The following is a 26880-nucleotide window of genomic DNA, read 5'->3' on the forward strand; positions in this document are numbered from 1 at the left end:
CTGCTACTGATAATTGTGTTTTTATTCTGTAACCACACTCTGTGGGTTATTTCTTTTCATGCCATGCATTTCAGATTACATATATAGGTCTCTGGTAAGGTCCCCAAGTCATATCAGTGTTTAAAAACATAATTTGAACTCACTGTGTTACATCAGATAGCTCTCTGAATGATTTCTCTGAAGCAATTTTGGGGATAAACCTTTGTGGTTTAATGATGAGAGCGTATTAGCTAGGATTTAATAGATCAGCTATTATTAGACCAGGTAGCTTGAATTGCAGTTTTCATAATTTTTCTGCTTAAACTGACTGTATCTAGGATTAGATGGAAAAACAATCACATAAAGATTGTTTTTCCATCTAATATCACTTAGCTGAAAACAGGTAAGTGATATTAAGGCATGTTCCATGATTGTAGAAATGCCCCTCAATTCAAGAAGCAAATGACTCTCACCTTTTTGTGCAAGTGGCATTTTTGTGAATGAAAAGGAAGCATCTTTCAAAAGAAAGAAACAGCTCTACAGAATATACATTTATCACAGCAATTTAATGGGAAAGAGGAAAGGACATTATAGCTGTTTTGGTATTGTTAGGGATTTTTACCCTTGCTTTCTCGTTCTTCACAAGCTGTCTGAATTTCTAGTCTGAGGGCTATTTCATATGTACTGGTTGGTATTTGGTATGTTTTGAATCACTCTTAAAGAACTTCTGAAAAAATACTGTATTTGATTTCATAATCCCTGATTCTTTTCATTTTTTCTTATGACGTCCTAGACATTTTCACCTTTCCCATGGTTTGATGTGTAAAGAAGGGGCAGACTCCTTAAGTCTGATAGATATTTTATGTGCTGTGCAAGCTTTCCAGACTGTTCATTGAGATAAATACATACTTGCAGATTGACTTAGCCTATGGTTATGACATCACTTATGTAAACAGTTAAAGGAATTTGGGATCTTGTATATTTTTTGTCTTTGAAGTTGTTACTTGAAGTTCAATTATGATTTCTTCTTTTCAGCTCTTTTCGGTTACTTTATCAGCTTCTGTGTTGTTGCAGTTTAGCAATAGTCTGCATGCTGTACACACAGTGTCATCTTTAATGTAAATCACTAAATCCATGCCGAAGATCAGGTGCCTTACAAGGATTTTTGTAGCCACCCTATTCCAAATTTACACTGCTTACCTAACGAATCCTGCAATGCCACTGCACAACCTCTCAGTGTTCTAGAAATAGCTTTCTGATGCACCATATATTTATTTACTGTTAGTTTTTTGTCATTTGAGGTTCTTGAACTTACTAGCCACTTATCAAGAAAAGAAAACATTTAATTAAAGAACTTCCAAATTCAGCACTGCACTGGGGTGACATTTTTAAGGTGAAATCATGTGTACTTTTCACTTCTTGAAGCAAAGCCCATGTACAGTTATTGGACTTACTCCCTATAGCTCTCCTGGTTCCAAATCAGGACATTATGTAAGGAGACACAGGGTAATTGGGCAAGGTTCATCTTGGGCTTATAGGTGCAGCTCTAACTGATGCTAGTTTTTCATTTCTTTCTGCCTCTGTCCTTCACCCTCATCCTACTCTTCCTCAGCTCTGCACTTTTTTCCTCCCACACTCTCCATCTACTTACCCCATATCTCCCAAACAAAGCACAGCCCTTGTGCCCCTTTCCCCATTGCCCTCTGTTCCTCAACTGCATATTCTGCTTCTCCCTCCCACTTCCTGACCTCTACCTTTCAAGAAGGTAAACGTAATTTAGGCTTAATGAGTGATGAATTAGATGTTCTCTGCTGATTTCTACTCTCCCATCTTCAGCCAGATGGCAGGGGGTAGGTGGGGCACCTTAATTTTTGGAGTAATTCTTTGTTTTGACAGAGGCCTGTTGTTTTTTTAATGTGTTTCTGAAAGCACATGTTCCCAGAGGAAAGGATCTAGAAAAATGTCTTTCTCTGGAAAGACTGAGGCTGGCAAGATTAGAATCACCTCTTGGTGCTTGTAGAAGTTCACTCCTTAGCCTCAGCCTGGCTCAAAGTAAGTCATGCACAAGTAGGCTTTATTCCTGCAGTTAAGATGTGCCATTGTGCTTGAGGAATTGAGCTGTCAGCCATAGTCCTTATGCTTTAGACAAACATGTCAAAAAAACCTCCTTTTACCTACCTACTTTTTTCAAAGGAGGGGAAAATGGAATTAGTGTTAAGAATAGATCCTTGAAGCCCATCATCAACTGGGATGGTGGCAAGGGTCAAAAAGTTATTAAGACCCCAAGCTAGTTCCCATTGCCATTCTGACTTTGACTTCAATATGGATTGAATGAGTTCCTTAGAAAATAAAGCAGCTTTGCAGCTGATGGATAAGCTCTATGGCAAGGAGAAAAGATTACTGTAGTATTTTAAAAGAAATGTTTTCTGTCTGCCTTCAGAAGTTGTAATTAACCTGTGTGAGGCCAGAGCTATGCATTATAAGAGTGAGAACTATCTGTGCTGTCTGTAGAAGAGGCAACTACTGTATTTTACAGGCAGTGTAGCATTTAAAAGTATAGATTTTTAAGGCTTTCATTTTAAATGACAGTGGCATGATCTGTAACTGCAATATACTGCTGTAAACCATCTTTACAATACTCTGTATTACCTCTGTGGCTACTTGTTCCTCAGAGGGGTCTGAAAGAATAATTCAGACAAATTTCATTTATTGTTGCTTCACACTTTGCCACGATAATATGCTTAGCTAACAGGTTAACAAGTATGCCCTTCTCACTTTATTGAAAGGGCTTAACAGATCCTAAAAAGCATCTTCCAAAACTTACAGTACTCTCCAGATCTTGCAGTAACAATAATGTTCGCTTTCCCTTGTTGATCCTTTTTTTCTCTTTTCCTTTCCTACTTTATTGTTGCACTCAGTCTTTTCTATAACTCCTGACAGTTATAGAAAGGATGCTGCCTTCAATCCAGTCTCTTCAGCAGTCACGTCATGGGTGTTTGACTTTATGTTATGCATATAATGATGTATTAAACAAGAATATTAGCAGGAATAAATCATTTTAACTTCGCTGGTGCTGAATATCTGAACATGTGGGTAAAAGTTGAAATTACTTCCCGCAGTCTACAGATGGAAACATTGAAATTACAGGGCTCTTAGTTTATACGATATTGAAAGGAGATATAACGGGAAGGTAGGTGTAACAATGATGTAGAAAACTCAATAGGTTTTTTCCTCCTGGTTTTATTAAAAATACTATTTGGAAAACATGTTTTATAAACCATTTTAAGCATGAGAAAGTTAAAAGGTGTCATCCATATTTCTGTATAGTTCTGAAAGAATAATGAAATACATGAGATCTCTGGTTGGGTTAAGTTTTCCTGTGGATTAACTACTCAGTCTTAATAGCAATCAAGGTATAATCTGATATGTAAGAAGCATAGACTGTACTTTTTTATTTGATTATTTATCCTTCTGCTTTTGAAACTTGCTCTCTGAAATTTAGAACTATATTAATGAATTATGTATAAATGTAATGCCAAAATATATATTCCTTCATCTCTTAGGTGTCTTGGGAGTGTGCTGCTAGAGCCAGACATGTAACTCAGTAAATGACACAGGCTTTTTTTCAAACTAATAAGCATTCCAGAAAACAGGGGTTTCTCTGCTTTCTACTTATTTGTATTAATGCAGGTGAGCTACAGTTTGGTTTTGAATTGCAGCCATAGCAAAAAATCCAAGAACAATCTAAATTTGTGTCCAGTTATTTTTTGTCTCAAGAAAAAACCCTAAAATATTCTATTTATGTTAGAAGATTCTGTTTACAAGTTTCAGTCATCCAATTAGAGATGAAAATCCATGTGGTTTAAAGGCCACTTGCACAGCTTAATCAACAAGCATCAAATATCAAGAATGAACAGTAAACAGAGAGAGTTTAATCAAGTCTTTGAGTAAACCATAAATTTCATATTTGCATACGATGAGTGCATCCAGAGATATAATAAATATAAAAGAAAAAATGGGTGTTGTAGTTTTTTTGCATAATCATTCCTATGGTCTCAGTGATTACTTTGCAGACCACTTCAAATTGGTATTCACTGAAAATGAAACCTAAATTATAAACTTGCCCTTTGAATTTTCTGTGTATACCAATTTTCTGATACTACTGCACAGTAACAGCTTTGTCCTTTTTCATGAATTTTTTAGGCTTGATATTTTTCTTTTAAGTAAATCTGTGTAAATGTCACTGATGTGTCTCAGGCCACATAACCTTAACTGCAAGGACCAACAGTGTAGATTTAGGCTTTGGTGCAAGGGTCTCCATAGTGCATCCTCTCATGATTGTGCTTTATTAAGCATCCAGCCATGCCAGGAGTTGCTTCCTTCCAGTGTATGTAGGGCTCATTACTGTGGAAAACAAAGAATCAGAGGTTGTGGTGGTGATGGTCACTGTGGTGGGAAGTGCATGGGCTCTGTCTGCTTGGGGAGTCAAGAAGGTGGGAAGAGCTATAAAGTCCCTGTCAATTCCAGCATTATATTTGACATATCAGGTGCAACTACTCTGCTTGGATAGTTCTGCCTTTCTGTCTGTGCTTCACCCCAGGGGCCTGTTGACATCCTTTTTACACCAGCCTTTTATCCCTGCAAAGGAAGAAACTACTTCAGGGAGGTTTTTTCATTGTACAAAAAAAAAGTTAAAAATCTCAAATATCTTGTGTGACCCTAAATTGACCTGAAGATTAGAAAATTAAGCCTCCTGTGCCTTATTCTTAGTGTCTCTGGGTACCTGTTTTTTACATAGACATGAAGACAGTAAGGGGATTAATTAATTTTAAATAGAGAAGGATTTATTTCAAAGAATGACAGAACTTTGTTCCATTTTGCAAACTGAAGAATTCATTATGAAATGTTATGGTTGGATTCAGAGTTTAAAAATGTGAATAACTTCAAAAATATCTCTATTTTTTATGGTAGTGACTGTTATCAAAGTATGAGGCATGACAAATCCCACACAATAGAAAGGCTTATGACATGTTATATATTGGGCATGATCAACTGAAAGAAATGACTAATGCCATCTCAGAACCATAAGCTGTTATCTTTGGGGATTTTTATCTTGATAAAGTAGAATTACTGAAATATAGTAGGGAAATACAGGGGTGGAAGGGAGAGCCAAGGTAAGAAATTTTAGATCAAGATGCTTGTCGTGGTTTAAGCCCAGCTGGCCACCCAGAAAAAACAGGCAGCCGCTTGCTCACTCCCCTCACCTCCTCCGCCTGCTCCCAGAGGGATGGGGAGGAGGATCAAAAGAATGTAACTCCCACAGGTTGAGATAAGAACAGTCCAGTAACTAAGGTATAACACAAACCACTGCTGCTACAACCAATAATGATAAGGGAAATAACAAGGGAAGAGGATTCAACCGCTCACCACCAATATCACCAACCGATACCCAGGCCGACCTGAGCAGTGATCTAGCCCTTCTGGGTAAGTGTCCCCAGTTCTACATCCTGGCCATGACGTGCTGTGGTATGGAATACCTCTTTGGCTAGTTTGGGTCAGGTGTCCTGTCTGTGCTTCCTCCTGGCTTCCACTCTTCCCTGGCAGAGCATGAGACTCAGAAGGTCCTTGGTCAGAGTAAACACTCTGACCAGCAACTAAAAACATCAGTGTTATCAGCTCTGTTCCCAGGCTGAAAGTCAAAACCGTGCACTGCACCAGCTACCAAGAAGGAGAAAAATGACTGCTACTGCTGAACCCAGGACACCCTCAACCTCTGTCTATAAAATACTATTTGCAAGCACCTGGAAGGTTGCAAAAAAATTAGTACCAATCAACATGGATTTATCAAAACTAGCCAATTTCCTTTTGGCAGATTAACAGGCCTTGCTGTGAAATAGAAATCATTCATCTTGAATGTAGTAAGAGATATCTGTCTCTTTTGACATCTTCATAAATAAGCTGGGGGGAAATAAATTCTAGATGAAACTATTAGAAAGTAAATGTAAAACTCAATGATTAACTGTACTCAAAAGGATCTTATCAGTGATATACTGTTAAAAAAAAAAAAATCCATTCCATTCTGGGAGGGTCATTTTCAGGTCCCTAAGAAAGAAATAAATAACAGAATAAAGAATATGCTTGTCAAGGGTGTAAACACATTAGAGGACAGGATTTGAATTTGAAATATTATTGGAAAATCATAAGGAAAAAATTATGATAATGAATTAATGTAATATGGATAAGTGCAATCTTCTGTTAAGTGTAGCAATCAGCTACCCAAGTTCTTTTTGGAGAACAACTGGTAAGTTTTGTGACGGTAATTCAGCAGCACCATGCCGTTGCAATAAGCAACAGGCATAGCCAAGGGAATGTCTGTGACATAGGAAGTTGTTTTCTTCTCTACCCAGCTTGATGAGATACCAGTAAGAGTGAAACATCCAGTTTGAGGCAGCACACCATAGAGCGTGCAGGGAGAGAAGAGAGAATAAACAATGGGCAGACTTTGTGCAGAGAGTGAAAGAGCTGGAGAGATTTAACCAAGAAAAAAAACACAAACCAAACCAAACATAAAAGAGAATAAGGAGACACAAGGGGAGAGTTCAGAGCATACGGATGACATCTTCAAAACACAAGGAGCAACTGGGCAAACTAGATGGCCCCTTGAAGACGCTGTTAACTCTATTTTGATTATTCTGGACAAGTATCTCTACAGGAGACCTTTGCTCTTTTCGGTTTTTGAGTGCAAGTAGAATTATATGGTTTTGTTTTTAATTGTATGTGCATATGTTTGTATGCTTTCTGAGTTACTCTTCTAAAGTTTTGGAGTTTGGTTTTTGGATTAAGGACCAGTTTACAAGTGCTACTTTCGTCAAAGTAAGTAATGATTTCCATTAACCTTATAGTGTGGGAAAACTACATTTTAAAGTTCTTAAAGAAGAGTGAAATGCATAGCTATTTATCTTCTGTTTTTAATGAAGACTCTGCAGAACTGTAGGATCATGTTCAGTTACACAGTGAATCAGTTATTTTATACATTAATATTATTTGTACATCATAGTCGTTCTGTTTTACAAAACAGCTGGTTTCAAAGTGTTCTTAACTTGCTCAAGTGTGTGGCTTATAGGTGTACAGCAAGAGCTCTGGTTTTCCTAATCTGCGAATTAGAATAATGGCTGCACACTTGAAAGTGGCAATGAAGTTTTTATGATGGGTTAGTTACCTGTGGAGTTGATTGCTAGCTGCAGTGGTGCCATCCTGATCGTGGAGCATCCTGATCATGGAGACTCAGCATCACTGGTGAGAAATGCTCTGAGGAATTTTGAGACACTAGTGTGTATTCTTTATTTGGCACACATCACTGCCTATGTATGAACATCCCGGTCTGGTGGATGAGTATCTAATGTTCTAGCTCAAACCTCAGATGAGTTAGTCCTTTCTGCCTTCCTGTCTCTCTCACTTCCTTTTTCCCTTCTGCCCTCTGTCTTGAAATTTAATTTTGCCTTATGCCTAAAATGTAAGGTTACCAACTAATTCATGCCTTTTTTACCATCTTTTGTAATTTGTGCCTTTTAAGTTATTTAAGGAAGAGTTTAATTCTCCTGCAAGCCTATGATCTTAATGTAAAGTGGTCTACAGACCACAGCAAAGAGCAGCTAACACTGCAACCCTCCTACTGACTGCATGTCTGATCGCCTTGGAGTGCCATTGTACATTGCTTTTGCGTGACCTATGTTTTTGTAAGAATCTAGGATGCAAACATTTAGCCCTCTAGCTTATGTATAATTGCAGTTTCCTCCTCAGTGTATCACGTCTGACTGGATGTTTTGTTTTCTTCGGGTTTTTGCACTGAAAGTCTCCATGGTTCAAAAATGCAATACTTCATCATTTTCTTGAACTTTTGTTGCAATGTTTTTATCTATATTCTTGGAAAGGCCTGGATCATCAGTATTTGTTGGACTCCAGGAAGTCGAGGCAAAAGTAGTAAAATCTAGTCTACCAGGAAGGATCTTTATGAGTGAAACCCAATGTCTATTTTAACTCCCTTTGTAGTAAATGCGTTATAATGCATCATTTTCCGTCTAGTTTGATTATAGTTTCTGTTTAGGCTGTTAAGTGTAATATTTCAGTTGAAAACAATTAGTTCTGCTTGCACAGTGGCTTAGCCTCAGCAATTTGTTTCTGTGTTTAAATGACAGACCTACTACACTGCACTTGATTCAGTGGTGTTTGATTCCACAGAGCGTCATGTTATGGTGGAGATATATGGCAAGGGCTGACACTAAAATGTGGCTTGTTTTCCTCTTCTCTTACAAGGAAGTGTAAACCTTGTAGCTTAGCAGCAGACTGCATGATACTGTTTGGTTCTTGGCTCATATTCACTTGCCATAAAGATCTCTGTTGGAAAGTCGTATTTTAGGCAAACACAATAAACATCAGTGGATCAGAGTGAAGAGGGAATGGGGAAAACTAAAACACAGTGTCTTCTTAGCTGTTAAATATTTGTTTTAACAATCTTATGTCTTCTTATTAACTGATAATTATGTGGAGCTCCTATAGATCTAGGGCTATGTTTTCATGTTTCTGGATGAAACATAAATCTGAATCCAGTTTATTCTGTTACCAGCTTCAGATGGATATTTCAAACAGCAAATGTGTGAATATCTAGCAAATAAAATATCATGGGTTTAATATACCTACATATTTGTCTATCAGAGAATCAGACAAATCAAGTAAATAAATGATCAGTAGACCCTTTTCTTCCTTCTGCCAAAGTTCATTTACTGCCCATAGTCCTTATTATAATTTGTGCAGAAATTTTAATCTAGTGCACTTCTAAGGATACAGCTGTTGGATTTCTTCTGCTTTCCTTTTGCAGATGGTAGGCATCCTTTTTTCTTTTTTTCCTTTTCCCTCTTTTCCCCTTTTCTTTCCCTTTCCTTTTCCTTGTCAATCATTGGCATAAAAACTACTAAAAGCCCTCTTATTTTGTATGTTTTACATACTTTAATTCTCTGTTAGTATTTCCCTAAAAAAGTGACCATTTTTAACCTTTAAGTTAAGGTGCTTAATAAGCATGGATCTCCCAAATCCCTGTAATCTGACTTTTGTCATTTTGCCAAAACCAAAGAATTTGCACTAGGTTGTATTTAAAGACTTGTAGTATAAGATGAGCAGTGTCATTGTATGCATAAAAAGCCATATTTCCCTAAAGCAGTTGAGTAAATGTTTGCATAAGTAATTGCATTTGCAGTTGTTTGTATGTGCCTTTAGTTATCACAGGAGAGTTAACCCTGCTGGAAATCTTGGCCAATGTGATGGTCTTAAGCTCTCATGAGGCAGTCTAACACGAATTTTCATAAGGCTGAGTGATAGAATTCTAAATAATGTTTTATTTTCCAGGTTGGTTTTCAGTGGTTCACTGAAATATTCTCTAGGACTTTTAAAACCATTTATAACAAAAATTAAAAACTAAACTTTGTGAAAAAAATGTTCACGCAGGTTTGGTTTGACAGTTGGACAGAAGTTTTTGCTGGATCTTATTTTATCTGAAACATTTTGACCTTCCATAAAATGTAACTAAGTTTTACCCAATTTCTTCCTTTCGAGCTAACTCTTAGCACTATAATACAATACATCCCAATGCATCCTCTCTGTCTGTTGCCAGCATGATTATATATAAAGCCTGAGCATTAAATTTTGAATTCTTTGATTTTGTTAAGGAGACTGACAGAGTTACGAAGGGAAAAGTTTGTGGGAATACAATTCCTCTTCCCCTTAGAAAAGTAATTTTAAAATAGAAGTTACATTATTTTCTTCTTTTTGCTATTAGTAGATCTCCTGGGTACAGTTACCTTGGAAACATCGTATTCTAAAGGAATAAGACTATATGGAACATTTTCTTGGACCCATTGATAATGTCTGGAAAAATGATGCTGCTGATGGCAGTGGAAAAACATTCAATTTAGCTGAAGCAGAAGTCTGACCTCTAAGATGAAGTTTGGATAAAGGAAAGAAATCTGGGTTTGTAATGATCATAGTTGAGAAGGCTTGATGCTTTCAGACCTCTCCTTTAAAAGACCAACTGGTGGCTTAGTGGAGAGGATTGTATTCCTCATCACTTTATCAAGTGTATAAAGATCCTCTTAATTAGAACACAATTTGAATATAATACATATACTAGAATATAATTGCATAGTTTAGTTGCAAATAAATATGATGCAATATTCAGGTCTAAACTCAGTGCCTAATTATTATTTACAGATGTCATGATTATAACAAAGCTGGAGTAAACACTGTAAATTCAGCCTTTCTGAATTATTAAAATCATGGGAGCATTATGGCTATTAATTACAGTTCCTTCAAGTTTCTGAGAGCTGACATTGGCCCTTGCTTTGTTTTCTGTGAACCCTGTTGAAGAAGAGTGGGATCACAGTCAAATGAAGCTGTTAAAAGGCTTCCTAGAAGTCTTTCTTGAGTGTGAAGGGTGAGATTTTAATAAACTCCAAAAAGTCACTTGAATCTACATTGTACTTCAGATCTACACAGGATCCAAATCTATAGAGGATTTCATGAGAACCATGGACCTTATTCAGCATTTTGGCATCTTGAAATCTGTGTGTTTGAGAGCTGCATATGGGTTATTTCTTTTGAAAGGGGGATTCTTCGTGTGGGACTGACCCGAAGACAAGATCTTAGCAGTGTCTGGAAGATAATTGTTAAGCAGCAGAATAATCCTACCACCTGTGAGGCTTTTGAGTTTTACCATTTCAGGAGGTAAAACAATTTCTATTTTGTGGATTTGTTTACTGAGAGATTTGATTTTATGTTACATCCCATCACATACTGTTTGCGCTTTATTAAAGGGAGGGAGAGGTAAACCTGGCTTTCTACAGTCATCTGACTGTAAGGCTTATACCTTCTGATTGACAGTCTGTTAAAGCCTGTAACAAAACCACCAGTGGTGCAGCAGATGATCTAGTTTTCTGTAGATCTCAACAAAAGAAACTTTCAACAGCTCTCATATGCACACAAAGAGATGGAGTATATAGAAACGTAACATCTTTGGGTAAAAAGCAATCGAGCACTCTGGAGTCTCAAATGAAATCATCTTCAACTCATGATGCTAAGTCGTGATACCGGTGACATAAGTGTATAACAAAGTAACAAAGCAAATACTTGCCAATGGCATTTTATGTAAAACTAATCTATAATTGCTTCTGATACAACTTCTTTTCAAACTTGATTTTTCAAAGCTTTACTTTTCTCCCAGAAACTGACAGAAGTCTGAGTGAGAGAAAAGGACATGTTCTCAGAGCTTCTGGCTGTGTATCGAGTCCTTTTTTTGGTGCTAACTCATTTTAGAACAGCTTGTCTTCAAATTTATGAGTGATAAATTGTGTAGCATTGAAAATACCTGAGGGCAGAACAGCTTTAAATCGGCTTGCGGGAGGGGGGAGATTTCAGTAGGTACTTGATCAGACTTTATCCTGGGATATAAAGGATCTCAAAAAGTGATAAACTATAAGAGTGCAAGAGAAAAAAATACAAACAAAAAACAAGCCTAAAAGACAAAGGTATTTAAAATTGCATTAGAGGTTACAGGGTGTACTGTGGAGATGGAACTGGGAGTGCCTTTAAAGAGATAATTAAGATTTTAATCTGTTATTGAGAAGGGGAAAATAGATTTAAACAGCATGGTATTCTTTGGGGCTTTTTTCCCCCTTAGGTTCTTTATAGCGATACCTTTCTCAAGTAAAAGAGACTCACCTCTCTCAAATGCTGTGTATGAGTCAGCAGCATCTTATTTATCCCAGGGCGTGGAGCCACGTCTTTGACTATGTCTTGTCATTGAAAGTTACACAGTTCTGTTAGCTGTAGGGAGCTGATGTACCAGTAGGGATTAAAAATTATGGTGAGGCAGAACACCAATTGTGCGCTTACTAGAAGAGTGCAGTTCAAACGGATTTTTTAGTTTCATGCCTTTAACTGACCCCTTGGAGAATGAAGTTTATGTACTTATCTCCAGCAGTGCAGTGTGACCATGTATGTGGTTAAGGTAGGTCCATATGGCGCTGTGGAAGTCAGTATAGCTAGGCAGTTTGATGAAAGTCTGAGCTAACATACGCAGGGATAAGTGCCTGAAGACTGGCATTACCTCATGCTCAGGGAAAAAGGGAGTCAGTCTGCATTCAGTTTAAAGACACTTGAAAGAAACGGAATGCAAGGCTGATGTGTCAAGTCAGCAGTGAGGAGAAATGTTTGCTTTTTTTGTCAGTCTGATCAGAGGTTTGGAGTCTTTATCAAGCTCAGTTGATAAGGAAGAGGACAAAAAGATGCAAAACCAAAGATGAAATCCCAATTAAAAAACAAAAATACATTTCACTGTACAGCTTTGCTTTGAAAAGTATTCAGTAATTTCCTCTGAAATTCCAAACAGATCTTGTCTCTCTCCAAGTTCATAATTATACCTGGGAATTGTAGGGACTACAACTCAAGATTGAGTTTTATATGTAGGCATCTTTATTCAGGCAGTAATAGTAAACAAAAGCAAAGCTCTGCAATACCAGTAACAAAAGAACATTTGGTAAAGTCCAGCAGACCAAGCTCAAAGAACCCATGGGTTCCTTGCACCTATCCTATGCATCTCTACTCAGTTAAGGTATATGTTGTACCATTTATTTCCTAAACATTGTTTTCTGTGATGAAAATTTTATGCTTTTATTGACTTACTAATTGATTTAGCCAAAAGTCAAACAGACATTTAGGCTCTCTGTGGTAGCAGCACTATGGCATTGAGTTCATTTAGGATGTCTTCAAATGCTATATGAATAATGTTATCCAGCATGCACATCCTCATTGTGCTGTATGACTGATGGCCTTATGTGGATCCTTGCTAACTCACTGCCAGATAATAACACGTTGCTCATTAGTCTATTATCTAGCATTTTATCAAGCATCCTCTAAAGCACCTCTCACTTCAGTTGCAACACTTATGATGCATGTTTTTCCAGCCAGCTCAGTGTTGCATTAATGTGTGGTTCGAATTCTTCATTGTGTTCCAGCCTCTTTCCTCCATGAAAGCTTGCTTCTGACAGCAGAAGTATCCAAGTAACATGACAATACACGTTTTGTGTACATGTGACTGGCTACAAAATGTGGGCTGCAAAATGTAGGCACTGGAAGAATTAAGAACTAGGTGACTTTTGGAGTGTGGGGTGGGTGTGCGGGACTGGCAGCTCGAAGACAAAATCAGCCCCCTTCCCACACACACTTATGCACATGGGGCATCCTTCTCATTTGTGCGTAGCTTCTGTTGGGAAGGAGGGAAGTCTGAGATGTTTATACCGTCAACAGCTTTGAAGGGCCGCCCTAAATGTCATCAGTCAAAACTGCTTTGCCATGTCAGAGATCAGCAGATTGTGTCATGTTTTTCTTAAAAGGTCTGCTGTCTGCTCTCCTTCCCAGCACCAATGGCTTTAGAGAGAAGTGATGAAGAAAATTTTATAGCGGCAAAGATTATTCCAAACTAGGGAATAACGTTCAGCTCCCCTGCTCAGTGTGTATGCAATTATGTAGCTAATACCAAATAGTACAAAGTACATTGATCAGGTAGATAAAAAAAAAAAAAAATCACAGAGGCACAATAGCACAGTGCTGCCTTAGCAAATCACCTTTCCTATTTAGGACCATGATTTAAAGATTGCCACAGACCTTAAGCTAAAGCAAAATGGTTTTTTTTTTGAGGTGGGGAGAAGGGTAACCTTTTTTGTCTACTTTAATTCTGGAAACATCCTTTCCATTTCAAGTAGTTTATTCAAATTTAGTCATCCTCGTCAGAGGATGAAACTGTCTAGTTGTGATATTGTTGGGGAGTTTCAACTTTAATGATACTACTTGTGTCTGTATTGAGAAGAGAAGTATCCATGGAAACAGTGCAGTAATTCATAAACTGCAGAGCTGTATAAAGTCTTTCTACTGCAAATATGTGTCAGCAAGAAAACCAAGAAGACACTTTTCATGTCTATGTGGCACAGCTGAAGAGCGTCTTCAATTTTAAGTCATGGATTTGAGCCATGCCAGAGTATAGAGAATTATTCAGTATTTTGTGACTTAATGAACTGAGAAAACCAACCCAGAACCACAAACTCCCAACTTCCCAAGCAGATAACCTACCATTAAAAAGCCTGAAATTTAATTTTTACATCAGCCAAGTGCAAAGTTGCAAGAAAATGGCTTTTATTGGGTTTGTTTGCTTTTTTTTTTTTTTAAAATTATCAGATGGTAGTGAAATAACTGAAAAGAGGAGTGTTCTGCTGGTATCTGCCCAGTCTGTGTTGCTATTAAGTCCTATTAAGTAAGCATTAATCTACTTGAGTAAGGTAACATGGCAAAAAATGGTAATCCAAGCACTTGTCCTGGGTTCAGCAGTAGCAGTCATTTTTTCTCCTTCTTGGTAGCTGGTGCAGTGCAGTGTTTTGACTTTCAGCTCGGGAACAGAGCTGATAACAAGGATGTTTTGGTTTGGCCAAGGACTTTGTGAGCCTCATGCTCTGCCAGGGAGGAGGGGAAGCCGGGAGGAAGCAGAGACAGGACACCTGACCCAAACTGACCAAAGAGGTATTCCATGCCACAGCACGTCATGCCCAGGATGTAACTGGGAGTGAGGCGGAAGGGGCTGGGGGACTGCGGGGTTGGAGGAGGTATAGGTCGGTGCTTGGTCGGGCTGAGGGGGGCGAGTTATTGGTTGGCTAGTGCTGAGGTGTTGTATTCTCTTCCCTTGTTATTTCCTTTACCATTATTATCATTGGTGGTAGCAGTAGTGATTTGTGTTATACCTTAGTTACTAAACTGTTCTTATCTCAACCTGTGGGAGTTGCATTCTTTTCGATTCTCCTCTCTGTCCCTCCGGGAGCAGGGGGAGGGCAAGAAAGGGGGGGAAGTGAGCGAACGAATTACCTGACTGGGTTTAAACCACGACAGCACTCTAGGGCTTGCTTTCCAGGACAAAGATTTTTGTAGCTTTTTGCACACATGTGAATATACAATTTTACTTGAGTTAAATACCAAATAACTCTGTTGCTCAAGTAAGTGCAAAATATGCTATTTCTGCTATATTCTTGTAAAACAGAATTCAAGGAACTGGCTTTCTACACTTGAATGTTTCAAACACCACTTGTCTAACTTTGTGCTAGTCGACGAAGACCACATGTTCAAAAAGGTTGTTTCTCCTTTCTGTTTTTATTCTCTGTGAAAAATTTGTGTAGCTATGATCTTGACTGGAGGTCCACTGTGGATTGAGTGATCCCCATAGCAATGAGTCTGTGCGGATGCTGTCCTGCTCTGTGCTGTGCTGCACGCATGGCACCCAGGCCAGTGCTGTGTTGTGCATGTCCGTTGGCCACAAGATAGCCTTGGTCCGCAGGCAGCTCCCACCCAGTACCAGTGATTATGCCACCTGCGTGTCTTTGCCTTTATCTTAAAGCGAAGCAACAAGTTGTCGTGTGAAATGCTTTTTATTTGACAATAGAAATGACAACTAGTATGATTTTCTGTGAAGAAAATCCTGTAAGAACTGAGACCAAAATGAGTTTACCTTACTGTTGATGGAATCTGCGCGGCATGCCATGCCCTGGTTGTACATCTGTTCAGTGCTGTCCAGCTCAGGGTTTCCAGCAGGTGAATGCATCCAGGACTGTCTATTCTATTTATTTATTTATTTATAGTTTTAGCTCCAATAAATGGCATTTTAAGGGACACTTTGCTGCAAGGTCTGAGTGCCTTTCTTAATGAGATCATAATGAATTGCCATGTCCTGGGGCAAAATGTATATGTAATCCAGGTAATCAGCTTTCTAAAATGCCAGCAGGATTAGACATAGCTGACAGTGAGAGCTAAGGCATTGCTCTGCACACATTGGCTTTTGCTTTGAATTTAGCAGTTCAAATGCTGTTATGCTGTATAGGTGTCTGATACTTTATTCCGACATTTCTGTTTTACTAGTAAATAACTCCTGCAAACTTTCCTTCCTCTGAAGAATGGCCCTGTATGGTAAATGTCATCACATCTTTCAAATAACCTTCACTTTCAGTTACTAAGATGAGCTGCTTTTGAGATAGATCAGGTTGGAAATGTTTTAGAGGACATTTTGAACAAGATGAGCAGCACTTTTTCTTGAGGCCTCTGTATCAAAAATAGCTTTTCCAAACCACTTTAAATGGAGGTAAAATAAATTTTGCTGTCACGGTTCATGGAGGCAATATCTGAAGTAGAAGTAACCTTTTTAATGAGAGTTTTAAGCAGGAGGTACAGTTGAGCTTATAATACAATACACACTTCAACATTAGTTTTGGAAATTACTCCTATATTGTCTGAATACAATTTTTACCAAACAGTGTTATATAGTAATTTCTTATTTCCAGAGAAATAACAGGTTGGGCTTTTCAATCTTGCAATACCTTCAGTTTATTGGAGCACTGAAAGCTGGCATCTTAAAACTAGAAAGAAAAATTACAGCCTGACATCCGCATTTAACAGCCAGTCCTCAGAAGTGTGACCAGACAAGTTGAGCACTATCAGCAAGACCTTAGACCAAATGTAAAAATGCCATTCCCTCTGATGATAAGACAACACTTACATATGTAGTAGTATGCTACAGATTAACAGTCATCTGCTCTAGATTCCTGATTCTGAAGCGTGGAGCCAACAGAAGCAGTGGGTTTTGTTGCAGATTCGTACAGGTGATCAGTTATGGGCAGTTTTCATAGGCTGATACACATTTCCAGGTATGATTAAGTTATGTGATAGCTGGACAGTTGCTGACCAAGAACTTAAGAGAAAGTTCCTGATTTCCCTCACCATTCTTCAAACCATAAAGTTCCACTCAGCTGGAGATTCCTGTTTTCTGTCACTGCTGTTCAGGAGACACACCTTTCTGAGACCCTGCTAATGACTTCATCAGCACAGTTAAGCCATGGTCATTGCTTCTGTTGTCCTCTAAACACAGAGCTTTCCCAGATTGCATTCAGATTGATCAGTAAGTGACCATTGGTGTTCATAGATCTGTCCCCTCTGGTTTCAACATGTGCTTGTGCTTTGTTCTTCCAAGGCTGCTGTTACTATTCTGCAATCATTCACTCTATGCATTTTCTTATTTTAGGGTCACTGGTAGTTCGTTTGACACAGAAATGATTTCTTAGATGTGTATATGTATGTTACTACCTTGACTATCTGCTGTTAGTACCTGTCTAATAATAGTAATGTTACTTACAATGAAGGAACCTTGAAAAATGTTTTTCCCTTGCTTATGTTTTTTGACACTGGAATATATTATTTTTAGTTTACTTTTAGTATTTTTCAGTGAAATTATTATTATTTTTTTTAATGACCATGGAGACATCTTAAAGAATGTGTAACCTTGCTATCTAGAGGACTGTTTGTCATTTTGTAGTAGTTGCATGTTGATAATCTTAACAGAAAATACTGTGGCTAACTTTTCTTGGTTTATTTTAATATGATTTTCACTATTGTTTACACCAGTTCACATTCAGAACTATTAGGTCATGTTTTGTATAAAATGTCTTTCCCTTATCTGTTAGTATTGTAAGTACATACCTGTCCTACTGAAATTCTCTCACTTGTATTTGTAATATGGCTTTCTTGTCCACATATAAGTTTTTTTTTTTTACAACACAATTCTTCTTAATATTTGATTTTCATAAGATTTTTTTTGGTGCATTTTCTTCCCTCTTAATTATTTCCCCATTTTCTGCCAGCATAAACCAGAATACTTTTTATAATCTTCTCAGGGGCTGTAGATCAGAAATAAGCCTCAGAGAAAGTAACTTCTGTGTACAAAGTAAGTAAAAATGGATTTATGTTCATTATTTGCTTTCTTCTCTTATCAAAGTTATCAGAAATTAAGACTTCTTAGTATTTACACAGCCTAACAAGCTGATATTGATAGTTTTCCATATCTGTGTGAGGATAGATGAAGAAAAGCACAGACACTATGCTTAATTAAAAATTACAGAAGGGGAAGTGGAAGAGATTTAGTTCTATATTGACATTCAGATGTTCCTGGTAATTTTAGTATAGTTTAAAATTGTGCCACTTCACCCTGGTAGACCATCTTACTATCTGTTATCGTAAGCTATTATTTTCTAATAATTCAGTAATACCTTCCAAGCCAAAGCCTGCCAATTGCATAATTTTCATGGTTTGTATTGTGCTGTTTAATGTCCACCATAGAATTATGCAGATATTTTAAACTGGAGAGATCTTTCTATATAATTCCTTGCAAAGCTGTGGTGTGCATATAGTTCTCTTTGGGGTGACCCACCACACTATTGAAGAGTCCCTGGTGTAGGTAAGCTTTAAACCACAAAACCTGTACATACAGTGTACAGCCGTATGTTATATTAATAGTTTCTCACTCAGAATGATTTGGGTATCTTTGCCAGTTCTTATGGGCGTTGTTTTGCCTGGTTCCCACTGCTCCTTAGATCCATCCCTGTCCTTTAACTTCTCTAGAGATATCCTCAGAAATTTTAGAAATTCAGATTTTGAGGCTTTTTCGTTACAGTTTTGCACAGTCTTTATTGGTTTTGTCAATGTAAACAAGAAGAGAATCAGTACTTATAGTCCAGTCACTATCATCTTGATCCAACTTTATTCAGACTAAACAATTGACCTGAAATTATGATCTCTCTTTCTCTGCCCCTACCCCAATCTCTCTTTTTTATGGAATTCAGAGGAAAATAGCAGAGCTAGAAATAGATGAGTAATTGTTTCAAATGGACCTGCAACCTGCTAGGTGCAGTAGATTAGCAGCAATCTAAGTAAGTGGTGAAAAATGAATCACGGAATGATTTAAAATGAATTAAAATGAGTCACAGACTTTGCCACTAAGGAAAATATAAAATAAAAATCAGTGTAATGTATCAGTTGTAAACAACTAAATTTGTATCACTGGCAATAAAAAATAACAAGCTTCATTTTTCCCATTCTCAGGTATAGCAACTTATTCAGTGATTCTTCACCCACAATCCTTCAACAATAATGGACAAACCAGCTCATCAATATCTAGTTAACAGCTTTAATTTGGTTTACTGAATTGTTTTATCTCTGTAGGCTTCTTTATCCCTTACACTAAGTCACGTTTATCTCATGTTGCTGTGCTACAGTGATTAGTGCTAAGTCTCTTATGCAACCTTTGCTACTCTGAAGGATACCTTTCACCTTTTATTTTTTAATGTACTGTTAGTTTGGGTTACAGTGAGATAGAGAAATTAAATAAATGTTAAATATATAGTTAAAAAATTAAATATTTTATGATAATTTTATAATGTTTATATAGAATCTCTATTATATTTATGGCATTATGATATAATAATTTATATATTATATAAATATATGATATATTGATGTTATGAAATATTATAATATTTATATATAATGTTTATATTTAAGAATATAAAATACGGATCAGCCTATTTACTCTGTATAGCCTATGGGCATAAGCATTATAGAGGAGCGTTTGTTTCCAGTCTAGGTTCAGGGACAGATCACAGTGGTGTCTTAGAGACTTTGGGTTCACTGTGCTTCAGCTCTATTTTTCAACAGAAGTAGGAAAACAATAGAGATTTACATTCAAAGAAAGTTGTTTACAGGAACCATACACTTACAGTTTCAAAAGCATGTATCTTTAATATGCTATGTTCATTACTGTTGGAGCATTCCATATCCCCTCCGCTTCTCTTTGCAGTTTATTCTCACTGAGTCTGTGACTTGTCCATTGAGTAGTATTTGTTTGAGATGTTTCAAGGTTGAGCACTAGCAACCCTTTAGGAATACCAGCTTTTGACATGCAAAGTGTCCATGTTTGCCACCTGTTTTTATTTGAAGAAAGTAAAGAATCACTCAATTTCTACTTGCAAATATTTCCTGGGATAAAAAAAAATAAATCAGATGATATACATTAGGGCTCGATACTTTTTTTACAAGAGGTAAAGAAACCTGCTTTTGTTATGTGGGAGGTACTTGGGATGACAAAGGAAGTAGGGAGAAAAATATCAGTGGTTCTAAATCCCTAAGCCTTTTTGCAGCCCATGCATGGATGTGAACATTCTGCATCACAGTGCTATTCATCAGCAGCCCAAGGTGAGAATGACTTCCATATACCTCAACCAGGGATTTTCAGACAATAGTAGAGTGGGAGCCCATATTTCTCAACAAACTGCTAATGAGAAAAACTGAAGTAGACAAATGGTCATGATGATCCTAGGGTGACGTCACATCTCTGATCTGTAACATTTAAATACTGACAATACCATATATTTAAGAAAAGCTGCTTTGTTCTACCAGATGCAATAAAGCTCACTGCTGTGAAAGTACTGATCAGTTCCAGTCAGATTTCACCTGGGAGATGTGTTAATGTCACAGTCTCTCCAGTCCTTCTTGGCACTCAGTGGGTTTGAAGGAAGTGTCAAAGCCAGAAATAACCCCTCTCCTTTCTCTTCTACTGTTTAGCTTGGAGAACACTTTCATCAGCGTAGCTTCTAAATTTTCCCAGTAGTCACTCCTAGTTCCAGTTTGGTGAACCTAAATGTGGTATTTTACCATCAAATCTTAAACCCCCAAATACCAGAAATAAGCCATCAGTAGTTACCTGCCCCACTACAGTGTGGGTCCAAGTCAGCTTTGTAAACTGTTGGATGCCATCTGAATATGATCAGCTTCACAGACAACAACCTTTCATATACATTATCATGGGTTTGAAATCAGCAGCAGTAACATCTTGTGCCCAGTGTCAAACAAATTGAATTGCCATCACTGGAGGAATAAATTCAGTTGAATCTGTTGTAGTGCAAGGATAAGTGATGATCACACAACTAAGGTGGAAGTAGTAGCTTTTAGATGTACATGTTAACATGACAGCATGCTGCAGATGGAATCCTGGATGTGGGTGTGGAAGGGAGGAGAAGAGATTAATATTTTCTTTTAAAATTCATATTATTTAAAATTCATTTTTTAAAATTGTTTTTTGAAATTCATATTTTCTTTTAAAATTTTGGATTAATATTTTCTTTTAAAATTCCACTGATGGTTTGCTCAAAGGGCAGGATCCACAAATGGCATTGGCTGGTGCAATTGTACTGGTGAGAGACATGTAATCACTGTTCAATACAGCAGAGAGCCTGACATGCTTTCTCTATAATTTGTTCTCTTAATTAAGCTGTTTTACATAGCTACACTGAAGAAATGGTGGCCTTAGGCTGTAGTACTGTAGAAATCTGCATTTTCTTTGGAACTGTGTCTTTGTAGGTACCTGTCCTTTTATATGCCCATTCCCCACACAAGCTGTTCGATGACTCACTTTTATTGGCCATTAGGCAGACTAACCACAGGGGAAAGGGTGGTATTCCAAACCCACTGCTCCATTAAGGTAGTTGTGCTGGTCTACAGAGTAATTACCTCTGATTTAGAATACTGTCAACATCATGTCTATACTAATGCTGAAACAGATTTTAAACAGCATTTATCACAGTTCGGTAAACCTGGTGAGTTGAATCTCAAGAATAAACTTGCCAATCGCCTCCTTCCCCCACCCTGAAAACACTTTAAAATTCAGTTGTCCCAGAGCTTTTGAATGTGTTTGTTTTGGCTTTCTGGTATTTGACTTCTAGCATAACGTTGTAAAGTTTATGTAATTTTGGGCCTAGCAGTTAATGTGTCCCCTGCAGGCAGACTCTGTATGAATTAGAAAGAAATTCAATTACTGAACTACTGATAACTTATCTCAACAGAATGCAAATGGATTAAGATAGCTAAATGTTCACTCACTTATAAATGTACCATTTAATGAGAAAACATGCTCTTAAAGAAAAACAACAACACAAAAAGCTATTCTGGTGGTTTATGCTTTCAGTTTTTAATGTATTTCATATAACACTACTTACAAAGCAAACTCTGGTGGCTTTTGTTCAAATAATTTAGAATGAAAGCCATAAAAATGGTTTTAAAAACATGCCGAACGATTGATTATGTTTCCCAAACAGGTACAGTGGAAATATTTCCTCTTTAAAAAATATGAATGACTCTTTTGATAAAAGGTGTTTCACATTTCTAATACATAGATTTGTTTTTCCAAGACATTATTTACCGCAGTACTGAAATTAAGACTTCATTTTATGTGAAATATGGTCATCTCTGTGTATTAGTTATTATACATGCAATGAGCTGATTTCGTTTTTCTGTAAAAAAAAAATAAAATCCCCTTTCATGCAGTTTCTGAGATGATCTTAATTTTACATATATACAAAAATAGTTCTGTGAATGGTGTGCATTCCTCATCTTCACAACCAGTGGAGGCACTATGTTAACTTTCATAGTTAATGAATTAACCCATGTTTCTCTATGGGCTTAGAGAACATGGAGGTTATTTATTCACAGTGCATGTAGTGTATATAGGTGTAGGCTCGTCACTGGTGCATTTCCTTGAGAAAAAGAAAACAAAACTCCTTTATCTGTTTTATCCTGTAGGAAGCTGGCCGTCAGGTAGTTTTGGCAGACTGTTTAGATGGGAATTAAACCCCTCATTTAAATCATTGGCAAGAATTTGGGTATTTTATTCATTTCAGTGAAACTTTAGAAGCAAATTTTTTAAGAAATATCCCTGTATAACTTTTATGAAACTGTTATTTCTCTGGATCATAAACCATTTTTTTTCTATTTCACAACAGTAAAGACATTAAATGTGACTTGTAGTTGTGGGGTTAGAAGAATGAGTTTCATAAAGTGTTTTTATGAAATAAGGTTGAAAGAGAAATAATGAATGATACATATCTAGTGTCACTAGCATAGTGTATTATTATTGGATTCTTCAAGATGTGCAAAATGTGTTTGAAAACTAATATCCTGGGACTGGGGCATAGTCCTACAATGTATAGGGCTTTATAACCCTGTCAAAAAAGGGCATTAAAATATATATATTTCATCATAAGTATGGAAATAGAATCATAGAATCATAGAATCATAGAATCATAGAATCATAGAATCATAGAATAGTTAGGGTTGGAAAGGACCTTAAGATCATCTGGTTCCAACCCCCTGCCATGGGCAGGGACACCTCACACTAAACCGTGTCACCCAAGGCTTTGTCCAGCCTGGCCTTGAACACCACCAGAGATGGAGCATTCACAGCCTCCCTGGGCAACCTATTCCAGTGCCTCACCACCCTTGCAGTAAAGAATTTCCTCCTTATATCCAATCTAAACTTCCCCTGTTTAAGTTCTAACCCGTTACCCCTTGTCCTATTACTACAGTCCCTAATGAAGAGTCCCTCCCCAGCATCCCTATAGGCCCCCTTCAGATACTGGAAGGCTGCTATGAGGTCTCCACGCAGCCTTCTCTTCTCCAGCATGAACAGCCCCAACTTTCTCAGCCTGTCTTCATAAGGGAGGTGCTCCAGACCCCTGATCATCCTCGTGGCCCTTCTCTGGACTTGTTCCAACAGTTCCATGTCCTTTTTATGTTGAGGACACCAGAACTGCACACAATACTCCAGGTGAGGTCTCACCAGAGCAGAGTAGAGGGGCAGGATCACCTCCTTTGACTTGCTGGTCACGCTCCTTTTGATGCAGCCCAGTATACAGTTGGCTTTCTGGGCTGTGAGCACACACTGCCAGCTCATGTTCATTTTCTCATCAACCAACACCCCCAAGTCCTTCTCCGCAGGGCTGCTCTGAATCTCTTCTCTGCCCAACCTGTAGCTGTGCCTGGGATTGCTCCGACCCAGGTGTAGGACCTTGCACTTGGCATGGTTAAACTTCATGAGGTTGGCATCAGCCCACCTCACAAGCGTGTCAAGGTCCCTCTGGATGGCATTCCTTCCCTCCAGCGTATCAATCGAACCACACAGCTTGGTGTCATCGGCAAACTTGCTGAGGGTGCATTCAATCCTACTGTTTGGATTATAGTTGGTACCAATCCTGCAGTCTGTTTACATCTCATTAAAGCAACAGATGTCCGAAACACAACCAAACAGCTTCACAGAGTTGGTGTGAATGAGAGGCTTGGTGAACAGCACTGGGTGAGCTCTGCTTGGAAGCCCCAGTTGTGCAGCCCCATGTGCTGCTAGCAGACTGCATGCCCAGCTCCTTGTGGCTGCCTCCCTGCAAACATGTAGGTACAGCTAGGAGCATGGTTTGTTCCAGTTATAGTGGTCAGTTCAGCAAAAGCTGTCTGCCTGATAGATTCAGTAATGTCTGAATCAGGACTTTAAAGTGACAGTATACATGGTCTTATCGTTATTTTTCCATGTTTTCTTCCTTTGACCAAAGGTCTTGACCTACTAAGGCTTTGTTAATCAAGCATAGTCCTGGACTTTAATAGAGGTGAACTGATGAAAACAGCTGGAGTTTCCATCACCAGCCTATTGGTGGATTATGACTACTGTATCATGCAAATTACAGGACCAATTTATCAGAGCAGAAAATGTTTCTGCACGTGAATAAATTCAGATATATGCTATGATATTGACAACACATTTATGTTTCTTTTTATTCTTGCTTCAGAAGCATTTTATGAGTCAGGTAATGTGTTAGTTCATCTGGAATAATAGCTAACCTACTATACTCACATACTGCTCTGCCAGCTTGATAGGACCATGAGGGAAGATACAGCTTAATGCACACAGCAAAGCTGCATAGTCAGTTTAAATACCGAGGTGTGCTGGGGTTATTCTTGCTTGAGAAGTTCCAAAATAGTACAGAAACAAATGGCTAAAAAAAAAAAAAATAGCAAAGAGTTAGATTTCTTAAATGTTTATGACTTTACTGTTTTAGCAGATTTCTGTTTGATTCCTTTTCTTTACTTTCTCATTCTTCCCTTTCTTTGTAGATTTGTATGGTCTAGATGGAATGGATTCATATATCTTGTGGTTTACTTTCTCAGGTCAAGTGCATGAAAGCTAAAAGCAGATCTGTCCTGAGTTTTTTTGAAACCCTCCCAAAACGAAGTCCTTTTTCTGAGGCTTACTGTAATGTGTTTTGCCACATAAAGGAAAAGGGTACCTGTGGGCTACACACTATCATGTGTTTGCAACATTTTTTTAAACTAAGGTGGTATGTTCATGTCTTCAGTCATTTGTGTCTGTGCTGGAAGTAACATTATCAAAGATTACTTCCGGTGTTCTCAGTAGCGTTAGTAGTGAAGATGCCAAATAACATAAAACTTCTAGCACCTGAAGCAGCTACAAACTGATTCTGATGATTTGATACTGAAGTTGCTGACAAAAGTACAATGCCTTGCCATAAAAAAATACTGATAAAAACCAGAGAATTGTTTCTTCAGGCAGTCCTAAGCAGGTGACTACATCACTCTCTTTGATGTTTTCATCATTTAAATAGTTCCAATAGGAGACATGCTGAATTCTAATGAACCAGTCTTAAATCCTTTGCTCACCCCAATTGTGGCTTAGTTTTATGTGACAACAAAGGAAAGAAAGTTATAAAGCAGTGTTACTTATGCTGAAAAAAACTTCCATCTGTATTTCCACTTGAAATGCAATCAGCACCAAATTACTTCTGTTTTCCTCAAAGATAGCTTCACTAGTGCTAATCAAGGCAATGCAACAACTTCCACTGCCAAGGATGATAAAATTGTTCTGTAACCAACAAAAAAAAATTCATCGATGCTGAGCCAAAACAAAATGTACTTCTAACTGTTGAAGTTTTCAACTGCTGCAGTGCAGGAGTTGTTTTAAATACATGTACCTGAAAGCACACAGTTCTCACAACATATTTGTTACCATTTTAAGAACATCCCAGATATATGTGTTTATGAAGATGCGTTTCTATTAAAGAGTGTCATTTGATCCATAACAGCAAATTAAACATTTCTTAAAATATACCATCTGCTAAAATTGCCAAGAAACAAACCTTCAAAATCTGTGAAGCCTGTGGAAGTTGTAGATTTCACTAAGACAAACTCACTGACATCACAAACTACTGTTCATTGCCATTTCCTAGAGTAACATGTCAGTTTATTATTTTTAAATTATTATTATTAAATTATTATTAACATTTTCAGAGATTTGATAATAAAAAGCTTTGAGGCAAGGCAAGGAAATAATCTTAATGCAGACAAGCCTCTTTAAAACCACGTGAATTGTGATGTTCACCCATCCTGCAGCACCATCTGAAACTATGCTGAAGGAGGTTTTACCTTTTTATAACATGGGAAGGAAACTAGTAGAACATTTAAAACCAGGCAACGTATATCAATGTAAAGAAGAACGTAAATAACATTTCACGACTTATAATTGCACAATTTCTTCAATGGAAATATTTAATTTTGGTCTTTTTTATTACATCCTAAAGGGGTCATGGTCTTCAAAGACAGTAATGGATAGAGGACCCTCTTGAAAGGTGGAAAATTCCTTTTTATTAGAAGCTGGTCTCCAACAGTTTAAAGGTATCATTAGAATGCTTATACTGCTCCATGGTTCTCTACAACAAATATTTACTGCACTACTACTGCTGTTTTGTTTGTTTTTTTTTCTCTAAAAAGCCAAATGCTGTGTCTGAAGGATGTAATATTGTGCTTTAGAATTGGGTATCCAGTGTATCCTTATAAGCTGAGATGAAGTATCATCTTAATTTTCTCTTTATCTAAAAACATCTCTTAGAAGCACCTCAGTCTTCACAAGGAAGGAAGAACAAGGAATAAGGACAGTAGAATGCATTAATTATTTAGGGAATTGTTGTGCAGGATCTTTAGGGAATAAATATTAAGGGAGATAAGAAAGCAGCTCAGGAATGCAGGGTGTAATTATCAAAAGAACCAAGATAGATATAAAAAAATCAACATTATCAATCAGGTTTGAAATATAAACTGTTTCAT

This window comes from Pezoporus flaviventris, unplaced genomic scaffold (genome assembly GCF_033815535.1).
Source record: "Pezoporus flaviventris isolate CSIRO_AGI_PZ_B2104156 unplaced genomic scaffold, CSIRO_AGI_Pfla_v1 ptg000002l, whole genome shotgun sequence".
Lineage (NCBI taxonomy): Eukaryota > Metazoa > Chordata > Aves > Psittaciformes > Psittacidae > Pezoporus > Pezoporus flaviventris.